At 43.4% G+C, this 11,993-nt stretch overlaps 1 pseudogene; it reads right to left on the reverse strand.

Moving 5' to 3' along the window:
• Positions 1–362: 362 nt before the first annotated feature.
• LOC141141822 (U2 spliceosomal RNA) lies at positions 363–567 on the reverse strand (annotated as a pseudogene).
• Positions 568–11,993: the final 11,426 nt, after the last annotated feature.

Consider the following 11,993-nt stretch of genomic DNA (forward strand, 5'->3'; position numbering starts at 1 on the left):
CTAAACTGACACTGGCATAGAAGGCTTTGCTTTAGGCGTTGGGAGATATATTGATAGAACATTAGCTAGCTAGCTGTCTTGTCGAAATGTGTCTACTTGCTGACTTAATAGGTTTGGCTTCTTGCAACTGCCACTTTACCTGCTGCTGCTTCCTGACCCAAATAATATGGAGCGAGGAGGGAGGGAGAGAGATAGGCCAAGAAACTGACATGAAGCAAAAACACCAATACACACAGGGGTTAAATGCAAGTTTATTGCAAGAATTAACAGCTTGTGAGCCAAAAAAAAAGCAACATTGCAATCAGTGAGCAAGCAAAAGGAAGATTTTTTTTGTTCATTCTGTTTTTGGAAACTGCATAAGAGAGGGGTGCACCAGTCCTGGAGGTACTGCAATACCAGGTCGATGCGTGGAGTGGACAGAGCAAGCTCTTCTTCCATCCCCCTGTTCTAAAAATCCATTTAATATATGGTCCCCAGATAGGGGACGTATCAGATATTAAACTGATAAGAACAGATTTTTTTTTAATTCTTTTATTTAAAATTTCACAAGTAAAATAGAAAACATAAATCCAAAATAATATGTTTAAAAATAAAATAACATTTGTACAAAATATAGCTTTTGGAAGTACATTTTCAAAACAAAGTTTTACAATATTTACATAATCCTCCCACCTCTCTCCCAAAGACCCACCCCCAAACCCAAAAACCCAAAAAGCATATAACAACAATAAAGATAACACGAACATTTCAAAACAATCAACAATAAAGAAGACAAAACCATTTACAAAAAACCCGTTCCCACCCTTCATTAATGAAAGCAGCAACAAACTATCACTATTATTATATACTATCCCTCCACCCTATCCCTACACAAACAAAAGACACTCCTATATACTTTCTCCACACTGTCCCTTTGTCACCACCTGCACTCACCCTGAAAAACAAAAATAAAAAGGTTAATCATTCAAAAATAAAACATCAATAGCATAATCCCAATATTTACATTATATACACCATTGCTTCCACTTCTCCAATTTCCATAACTTTCTTGCATTATTTTCTCCTAACTTCTTGTAGTAATAATATGCATAATTATAAATCTTTCCTCGGACCATGGCCACGCATTCTTTCACTTTAACCACTTCCTGCATAAAAATCAAAATATTCCGAACATCCCACAAACACTCTTTAATACAATTCACAACAATCCAGAACAACCTCTCTTCATTCCTCCCTAAATCACACAAACCATATAACACCATCTCATACGTTACACTATTCACACCAGTCAATCCCTCAACCATCTTCTCCATTCTTTTCCATATTTTCTTCACATAGCGACATTCAAAACACATACAAAACACATGTACCACCCACTCCACCCCCCCACACCCCAGTCTCGGGCACACCTCACTGTCCACAAACCTTCTCCTCTTCTGAAACTCCCTTGTAGGCAAACACCCATGCACCCCCATCCACGCAATATCCTTCTGTCTATTATCCACTCCTTTACAGCACACATTCTTCCAGACTTTCTTACATTCGGCTACTCTTAAACCACCTATTCCTTCCACCTTCTCCCTTTCTTTCAGTATCTGCATTATCTTCTTACTCTCACACCATTTATATCGTGTCACTTCTTGCAACCCATACCTCCTCATACACCTTTCAATCCTCACATAAAACCAAGGCGCAACAAAACATACAGGTTTCCTCAAATCAACTTTACACAACTTATATTTCCGTAACACACTCCCACACGCATATTTTACCATACACCCTGCAACATTCTCTTTCTCACTTAATCTCACACACATACTTACATACTTCACCACCAGAAATTTCTCAAATTTCTCAATACTCAACATACCTTTTCCGCCGTTCATTACCCCTTTCATTACTTTCTCCCTTTTCAACTTCTCCATCTTAGATGACCAAAAAAAGGAAAAGCACACTCTCACAATTTGTTTCATCACTCTATCTGGAGCTGGAAACACATAATATAAAAATAACAAAATCGGCATCACAACAGCCTTCACAATCAACACCTTCCCTTCCAACGATAAAATCCTTAAAGACCAAAATTCTACTTTCTTTCTTACTTTCACTAACGCATCCTGCCAACTCTCTCTCCCATATAAATCAGAATCAAACTTGACACCTAAAATCCTCACTCCTCCCACGCAAAACTTCCAACCACATTGTTCAATCCCCCTCCATACACCAAACAATTTACACTCACTTTTCCCCATATTCACACAAAAACCACTTGCCATACAAAAAATCTCAATCAACAATTTCACTCTTTTTAGCCCTGCCATATCTCTACAAATCACTGTAACATCATCCATATTTCTTATCACTTTCAAAACCCTGCCACCACTCCCTGGCACCTCCACCACTCTCACACACTTATCTTTCATCAACATGCTCAACAAGGGTTCAATCACACAAATAAACAACATGGGCGATAAAGGGCAACCCTTACTCACTCCTGACCTAATGCTTATATCACTCATCATCCACCCATTCACCAACACCTTACTTACCATACCTCTATACAAACACTTAATCCACCCAATCAAAACCTCAGGTAACCCCATCCTCCTCAATACTTTAAACATAAAATCATGCAACACTCTGTCATACGCTTTTTCAAAATCCACAGCCAACACTGCCACTTCCTGCTTCCTCTCCTTACAAAACCATAACACATCCCTCAAGCTCACCAAACGTTCTGCAATAGACCTCACAGTTTCTCCACCACTGCACGTAACCTATTTGCCAACACCTTCACCACCACCTTATAATCTACATTCAACAATGATATAGGCCTCCAATTTTTCAACTCTCGCTTGTCACCTTTTTTATACAATAAAACAATCACGCTTTTTAACATAGATTCAGGCATCCTCCCCTCTTCCAAAACTTTCATCACAATCTCGTACACGCAATCACCAATCGCCTCCCAAAATGTACAATAAAACTCAACTGGCAAACCATCACTCCCAGGCGTCTTACCTTTCTTCATACTTCCAAGACATTCATCAGCTTCACCTTTGCTCACTTTCTCTCCTAACATACTCTGATCCTCCATATCCAGACACATCTCCACCTGCTCCAATACTTCCTCCTCAACCCTCTCATCCTTCTTCTTTTCCATATATAAATCTGAATAAAACTTCCAGATTTCCTCTCCCAACCTCTCCTTTCCACTTACCACCTGTCCATTCTCATCCAACACACTTGACAAATCCACCTTCCCACCATATACGTTTTTAAAGAAAAAACGTGTACATTTCTCATCCTTCTCCTTCACTACCATCCTAGCTTGCAAAATAATCTCTATCCCTCTCCGCTCCATAAAAACTCTCAATTTCCCCCTTGCTTCCACTAATTCACACCCCACATTCTCTTCCCATTCCCTTAGTTCCTCCAAATATTCCAATCTCTTCAGCCACCATTCATATGCCTTATGTTCCTTTTTCGCAATCTCGCAACCTTTCCTTACAACAAAACTCTTTGTCTGACCTTTCACCCACTCCCACCACTCAATCACACTTAAAAAATCATTCTTCCTCCTTTTAAGTCTCCCAAAAAACTCAACATACTCTCTTTTCACACCCTCATCTTCCAACAATTCCACATTCAACTTCCACACACGTTTACCATACATTACCTCTGATTCCATACTCACAACACACTCGATCCGACCATGGTCCAAGAAAGGCTCCCGTTGGAAGGTAAAAGATCCAGACTGCAAATTTTTTGAAAGAAAACAAAAATCAATCCTAGATTGCACAGTACCCCTATCACTAAAATAAGAAAAAAACACCCTCACCCACATCCCTTAACCCAAACAACCGCAAAATCTCACCCAACTCCTTCCCAGACTTATCAACATCCCCACACTTATCCCCACTACGTAAAATACAACTAAAATCCCCCAACACAATAATAGGATCCCTCCCCCCAGAAAAAACTTAATCTTCTCAAACAGATCCAACCTCCCCTTTTTATCAACTGGTGCATACACACAAAATAACTTAAAACAAACACCCCCATACTCCAAAGTAACAAATAAACATCGCCCCGCCTTCTTTAAAATCTTTATTTTATTATTTTTAAAAAGCACCCCCACGCCACTACTCCTGCCTCGACCCAACGACCACACCGCATCCCCCTGGGTCCATCTTGCAGTATGTGGTTCCTCCCTCATGTTGCAGTCCTGCAAGAAAAAGATATCGTCAGCATACCCTGACAAGATTTTAAAAATTGCTGCCCGCCTACATGCCGTCCCAATACTAATGCAGTTGAGGGAAAATACCCATAAGAGCATAGAAAATTAGGAAGGGATCATATTCCTGTCATGATTTTTTCTTATTTTTTTCTGCTTTATGCCTGGCCCTAGTCCTAGGGCCCACCCCTGCCCCAGGACTTACCCCCCCTGTTTTTTTCTTTGCCTTCTCCTTTGGTACCCTGCAGTACCCCATCACATCCTGCAGCTCGGACACCTGACCAGTACTTAAATAGGATGGCGCCTGCTCGGAGTCAATCACCGCTTCCGATGCCCCAGGGTCCGGAGAGTCCGGGAAGGAGCCTATGACCTGGGAGGACTCAGCAACCTCCATCTCTCTTTTTAGGGAAAGCTGCCCTACCTCCATCTCCTCCTCTGATTCCTCCGATTCCTCACCGCTCCCCTCCGACTCCCTCTCGGCCAGGAGGTGTCCAGGGACACTCTCCCCTGGTACAGGAGAGGCCCCTCCTCCCTCACGGTGTCAACAGGGGAGGGACCTGGCTCACCCTTCATAGGTGGGCAGACATCGGCCTGCACCACCACTTCCTCAGGCAGCATTACGACCTGTTCTACGGAGTTCACCGTGGTAATCGGAACGGAACCCAGTCTGGCCACATCTGCGTAGGATAACACCTTTTGGCCTACAACCGCCTCCGCCTCCACAGCTTTTCCCACCACAGCTACGGGAGTGGGCTCAGACGCTCTGTTTACCTTCGGGCACTGTCGTGCAAGGTGCATTCTACTACCGCAGATGTGGCAGCTCTTCTTCTCCGGACACTGACCGGCTCTGTGACTCTGCTTGGAACAATTGCGGCATGTTAACCCGGCCTGGCACTGGTCTTTGGTGTGCCCAAACACGAAACGCTGCCTGCAGAAGAGGGGCTGGCCAGGGTACCACAGATAGCCACGGTTCCTCCCAATGGAGAAGGACTGAGGGGGTGCCTGACGCCACCTATACCCTCCTGATCCGCTCTAAAAATCACCCAGAATTTACGCTGCCCGTTAAAGGTACCTAGCACATTCGTCAGCTTCACGCCTGCAGAAACTGACTCGCAGTACCTAAATAAAAAGGCAGCGATCTCCCCATCCTGTACAAAAGGATTGTACATATGCACAGTGATGGGGACCCGCACTTTGGTCTCACTAGACAGGAATGTGATCCCTTCCAGCATCTCGTCACCCTCTTTCTCGCCCTTCCGTAGCATACATGTCTGCAGATCTTCCTTTTTCCAGAAAGTAACGTCATACATTCCAGTGGTAGGGAAACACTGCATGCAAAAAATGGTTTCTCTCGGCATCCCAAAAAAATTTTCAATCAATTGCTTTTGAATGAAGTGCAATCCAACATCGTTCCTTCTAGGTTCGGCCACGACCAGCCTCAAAGTGTTTGGTGCGCTCAGTGGCCCCACCATACCTACGCCTACCAATCTCACTCATGGATGGTAGGGAAAGGCGATCACTCTCGTACACCTCCAGTGGCGTCCCCCCCAATAGCAGCATGGGATGCACCCGAAAGAAACACCCCAAGGCCGAGAGGGACTGGCACCGGTCGTTACCTAATGACCAGACCAAGGCAGAAACTTTTTTTAATTCTTTTATTTAAAATGTCCATAAAACCAAACATAACATAACAAAATTCAGGATAAACATTTCCAACAAAAAAGGAAAAAAAAAAAGTTTTCCCACAATGAACAGTACAAATTTTCCCACAACCACCCTTATTTACATATGCAAAAAAGTCATACTACCCAAAATACAAACTTTCTCTCCACCCTCTCCTTGCAATAACATGTTTCAATCCTTTTCTATCCCTTCCTGCTTTCCCATCACAGAACCCTCCACATATCCTGAAAAACAAAAGTACATATGTTAGAAATGCATATCTCAAACATCAACACAAAATATAAAAAGCTTTAAACAGACCACTCACTCCATTTGTTAAAATTCCACATGGCATATGCTCTCTCCTGCCCGAATTTTTTACAGTCCCAATATCCATAGAAATACAACCTTCCACGGACCATGGCGACACAATCCACCACCTCCTTCCTAAAAACCAAAATGTTCCTAGCATCCCAAAGACTTTCTTTCACACAGTTTACCAACAGCCACAATACTCTCATTTCTTCCTTTCCCAATTTACATACACCATACAACACCATTTCATATGTTGTTCTCTTAATTCCAGTCAACCCTTCAATTAATTTACCCATTTTTTTCCACACTTCTTTTGCAAACTCGCATCCCCAAAAAAGATAGTACACATTTTCACACTGCCCACACCCCTCTCTCGGACACACCTCACTATCAACCATTCTTCTCCTTTGAAACACTCTTGTTGGCAAGCACTCATGTACTCATCCACATCCTTCTGCCAGTTCACCAAATCCTTACTGCACACCCTTCTCCAAACATTCTCACACTCCTTTTCACTCAAACTTCCAATTAATTCCATTACTTCCTTTTTCCCTATCAAACCCATTACTTTCTTACTTTCAACCCAAACTTCCTTGCTCACATCACCTAACCCATATCTCCTCACACCTCTCTCAATCCTTACATAATACCATGGTGCATTCAAACACACAGGCTTCCTCAAACCACTCACCCCTAACTTGCATTTCCTCAAAATACTACCTCCCATATATCTTAACATACATCCAGCCATATTCTCTTTTTTTGCAATCTTTACACACATACTAATATATTATACCACCAAGAACCTCTCTATACATACCACTCCTTTTCCCCCATTTACCGTCATCTTCACCACCTTCTCCCTCTTCAATTTCTCCATCTTAGATGACCAAAAAAAACTAAAACAAACTCTTATTTTTTTTAAACACCCCATCAGGTGCAGGAAATACAGAATACAAGAACAATACAATCGGTAAAATTACAGCTTTAATTATAAGGGCTTTTCCCTCCAATGACAGTGATCTCAAGGACCAAAATAAAACTTTCTTCTCTACTCTTGCTCACACATCCTCCCAACTCTCCCTTCCATACAAATCCTTATCAAATTTTACACCTAACACCTTTACACCACTTGTGCAGACACTCCATCCACTCTGCTCTACATTGCCCCATTCTCCAAAAAACTTACATACACTCTTTCCCAAATTAATATTAAATCCGCTAGCCATACAAAACACATTTACTAACAACTTCACCCTCTTCAAACCCACCTCATTCTTGCACACCACTGTCATGTCATCCATATATCCAATCACACTTAAACATTTCCCCCCACTCCCAGGTATTTCTATCCCCCTCACCAATTTATCCCTCCCCAACATCCTCAACAAAGGCTCAATTGCACACACAAATAACACAGGGGACAATGGGCACCCTTGCCTCACCCCAGATTTTATTTCCACTTCCTCCGTCAACCATCCATTCACTAGTATTCTACTAACCATCTTATCATACAAACATTTAATCCATCTCATCATTCTCTCTGGCACCCCCATTCTTTCTAATACTCTAAACATATATGCATCCACCACCCTATCATAAGCTTTTTCAAAATCTATTGTTAACACAGCCACCTTTTTGTTTTCTCTCCTTACACCACCACAACACATCCCTCAAGCATATCAAACTTTCTGTAATTGTCCTTCCTGGTACGGCACATACTTGCTCCTTACCAACCATCCCTTCAACCACACGTCCTAATCTATCAGCCATCACTTTTGCTATGATTTTATAATCTGTGTTTAACAATGCTATCGGCCTCCAATTTTTTAACTCATTCCTATCCCCTCCTTTTATATAGCAACACTTTCACCCATTGATTTCGGCACCCTTCCATCCTCCAATACTTTCACACACACCTCATATACACAATTTCCTATCACTTCCCAAAAAGCACTATAAAAATCCACCGGGAGCCCATCACTTCCTGGCAACTTAACCTTCCTCATACTTTTCATACTCCTTTCTATCTCTTCTTTACTCACATTTCCACCTAAACATTCCCTATCCTCCGGTCCCAGATATTTCTTTATTTCATCCAACACATCATCTTCCACCTGCTCATCCCCTCTTCTTTCTGCATACAATTTTGAATAGAACTTCCATACCTCTTTCTTCACCTTTTCATTACCGCCCACTTCCTTCCCATCTTCATCAATCACACTTACTTCCATTTTCCCATCAAACACCTTTTCAAAGAAAAATTTTGAACATTTCTCATCTTTCTCTCTCAACACCGTTTTATTTTGTATTGGAATATTTTTATCTCTTTTTTCCATAAACTCATTCACTCTATCTTGCTTCTACTAACTCATTTCCCACATTCTCTCCTAACTTTCTTAACTCCTCCAAATATTCCAACTGCTTCTGCCACCCCTCATACATCTCCCTTTCACTCCTTGCTTTCTCACACCCTTTCCTTATAAAAAACGCTTTCGTACATCCCTTCACCCACTCCCACCATTCAACAACATTCTCAAAATCGCCCAACCTCCGCTTCAGTCTATTAAATAAGCATACATACTCATCTCTAATCCTCTCATCTTCTAACAATATTCAACTTCCATACCCCTTTCCCATGCATACTTTCCCCTTTTATACTTACTACACATTCAATCCTACCATGGTCCGTAACAGGCTCCCTTTTTATTTTAAATGACTCCAAATGCAGATTCCTAGAAGCAAAACAAAAATCAATACGAGACATTATTGTGCCATTACTACTAAAAAAAAAGGTTAACCCCCATCACTCCCAGTATCCACTAAGTTAAACACATTTAGTATATCCCTTAACTCCTTCCCCAATTTATCCACCTCCCCTCCCCCACTCCCCCCTCTCCCAATGCTACACCTATCTCCCGTCCTCATAATACAATTCATATCCCCCACCACTAAAGTAGGCTCCCTTCCCCCTAAGTACAATTTTAATTTGTCAAACAAACATAACCTTTCCTGTTTTTTTGTTGAGCCATAAATACAAAAAAATGTTATTACCATCCCTCCCACATCAACAAAAACCAACACAGCCCTCCCCCTTTCAATATGTATCACTTTTTTATTTTAAATCTATCCCCCTTAAACAAAATAGCCACCCCCTTATTTCTCTCTGGACACAAAGACCACACCGCTGGCCCACCGTCCCATTTAGCAACCCCAGGCTCTTCACTCAAATTACATTCCTGTACACACAATATATCACTTGGGCATGCAGAAAAAAAGTTTAAAAACTGCAGCCCTCCTAAAATGAGATTTTATGCTGCGTACATTAAGTGAAGATACCTTAAGCTGCATTAAGGCAGAAAAGAAGGATCAAAGCAAACCAAAATAATAAAAATTAAATCATTTTTTTTACCATACTTTTCCCCCTCCCCCTAGTCATCCTTTTTGGTTTTTGGGCATCTCCCATTTTAACTTCCATCATTTCTGTTTCAGGTTTTTTCTTTCTTGAGCTCCTACGGTACCCCACAGCAGTCTGGAGGTTCTCAACCTGGCCCGAACGGACTCTACCGAACCATCCGAGTCAATATCTTGGTCAGCCTGGGAGGGCTCCTCGTCACTAGGGAACTCCAATATTTTTCGAGGGGGAGAGTGGCTCGGAGCTTGCTATTTTCCGCTTCAACGAGCCCTGGCTCTGGTACATATCCTCCTCCGCATTTCCACCAGAATCACTCTCCCCTCCTTTTTCCACCTGCTGTTCCCCCTCAGCCGCAAGGGTCTCGGGAACACCTCCATTTGAGGAGACCCTACTCACCCCGGCCTCATCAGGGACCAATTCAGGCTCTGGGGCTTGTGGCTCATCCCCCGCTAGATCAGCGAGAGCCTGGCCCAAAGCCTCCAAGGGGTCACTGCACGGTTTGCTACCCCCAACAACCTCTGCATAGAAGGCTTTTCCTTTAGGCTCAGAGCCCCCCCTCCTTAGCTGGGTTACTTTGTCCTGGCATTCCCATAGTCCCACTAGTGCGAGGCACCTTGGAGCATGCCCTCGCCAGATGACAACTCCGCCCTTCAGGACATTCAGCGGTTGCGTGGGTAGCCTTAAAACAATTCCAGCAAACCTGCCCTGATTGGCAATTCTTCTTGGAGTGACCAAAGGAGAAGCAGAGCCTACAAAAAACAGGCTACCCATGATACCATAGGTAACCTCTATTTGGCCCAATAGAAAAAACCTGTGGTGGGTGTCTCACCCCACCAAATCCCTCCAGATCCTTCCTGAATTGAACCCAAAATTTCCTATCCCCATTAAAAGTGCCAAAAACATTGGTTTGCTTTGACCCGGCTGACACACTCTCACAATATCGAAGCAAAAAGATTTGAATCTCCTCATCCTTGGCGAAAGGGTTATACATGTGTACCATGAGAGGTACACGCTGCTTGGTCTCGCTGCACAAAAAGGTCACACCCTCCAGAACCGGATCTCCAATCTTCTCCGCTTGTCTCAGCCAACATGTCTGCATATCTGCCTTCGTCCAAAAGGTTACATCATAAAAATCACTGGACGGAAAGCATTGCACGCAAAAAATACTTTCCCATGTCATACCAAATAGTTCCTCAAACACGGTCTTCTGTACAAAGTACAGACCTACATCCGCCCTTTTTGGCTCGGTTACGACCAGCGAATTGTGTTTGGAGCATCAGGAGCTACCACCACCATCCTGATACCATCGCATCACACACAATCCACAAAGGAAAGGTAGGTAGGGGGATCACCTCTCGTTGCCTGGGGACTAAGCCTTGGGCCAATAGCAGCAAGGGGGGCCCTCCAAAAAGAGACGCTCCCCCCAAGGCCGCCCCTTGGGTAGCCCAGGCACCTCTTGACTAAGAATCAGGCAGTCGAGACTACACTTGATCTTAGCCAAAAGGCAGAGAAGTGATAACCCAATCATTCTCTTTTCCGAGCTAGCGGCGGCCTGGCAGAAACGAAGAGCTCGCTGAGAGATGCCCGTCTACCCTTCCCCCCTGTCTAGACTGGCAGCAGCCACAGACACACTAACTTTTCACACTTTCCCGGGCTTGAGGCCTAATCCCTCAACACACCTGTCTGTCTAACACCTCCTCGCCACCTCCAGCCTATTCTGACCTTGAAACTTTCAATTAGGCAGCCCTGAGCACTAACTGCACACATCCAGGTGCTCCTCGTTGATGGCCGATGAGGGAAAATCATTTGCATGGCCCCGCCTCCTGGTAACATGGACGAGGAAGACGAGACGGGGACCCACTAGAGGGAGACACAGGCTGCGAAAATGAGGGAGGGAAGGAATGCCTGGACTAAATTTTAGCTAGCTGCAACAAGGGGACAGAGATGGAGCAAAGTCAGGCCTTTTGAAATGGCCTGGGCCTCCTGCCTCTCTAAACTGACACTGGCATGGAAGGCTTTGCGGTAGGCCTTGGGAGATAAATTGATAGAACATTAGCTAGCTGTCTGTCTTGTCGAAATGTGTCGACTTACTGACTTAATAGGTTTGGCTTCTTGCAACTGTCACTTTACCTGCTGCTTCTTCCTGACCCAAATAATATGGAGCGAGGAGGGAGGGAGAGAGATAGGCCAAGAAACTGACACGAAGCAAAAACACCAATACACACAGGGGTTAAATGCAAGTTTATTATTGCAAGAATTAACAGCAGCTTGTGAGCCAAAAAAAGCAACATTGCAATCAGTGAGCAAGCAAAAGGAAGATTTTTGTTGTTGTTCATTATTCTGTTTTTTGGAAACTGCATAAGA

The sequence above is a fragment of the Aquarana catesbeiana genome, linkage group LG04 (genome assembly GCF_042186555.1).
Source record: "Aquarana catesbeiana isolate 2022-GZ linkage group LG04, ASM4218655v1, whole genome shotgun sequence".
Lineage (NCBI taxonomy): Eukaryota > Metazoa > Chordata > Amphibia > Anura > Ranidae > Aquarana > Aquarana catesbeiana.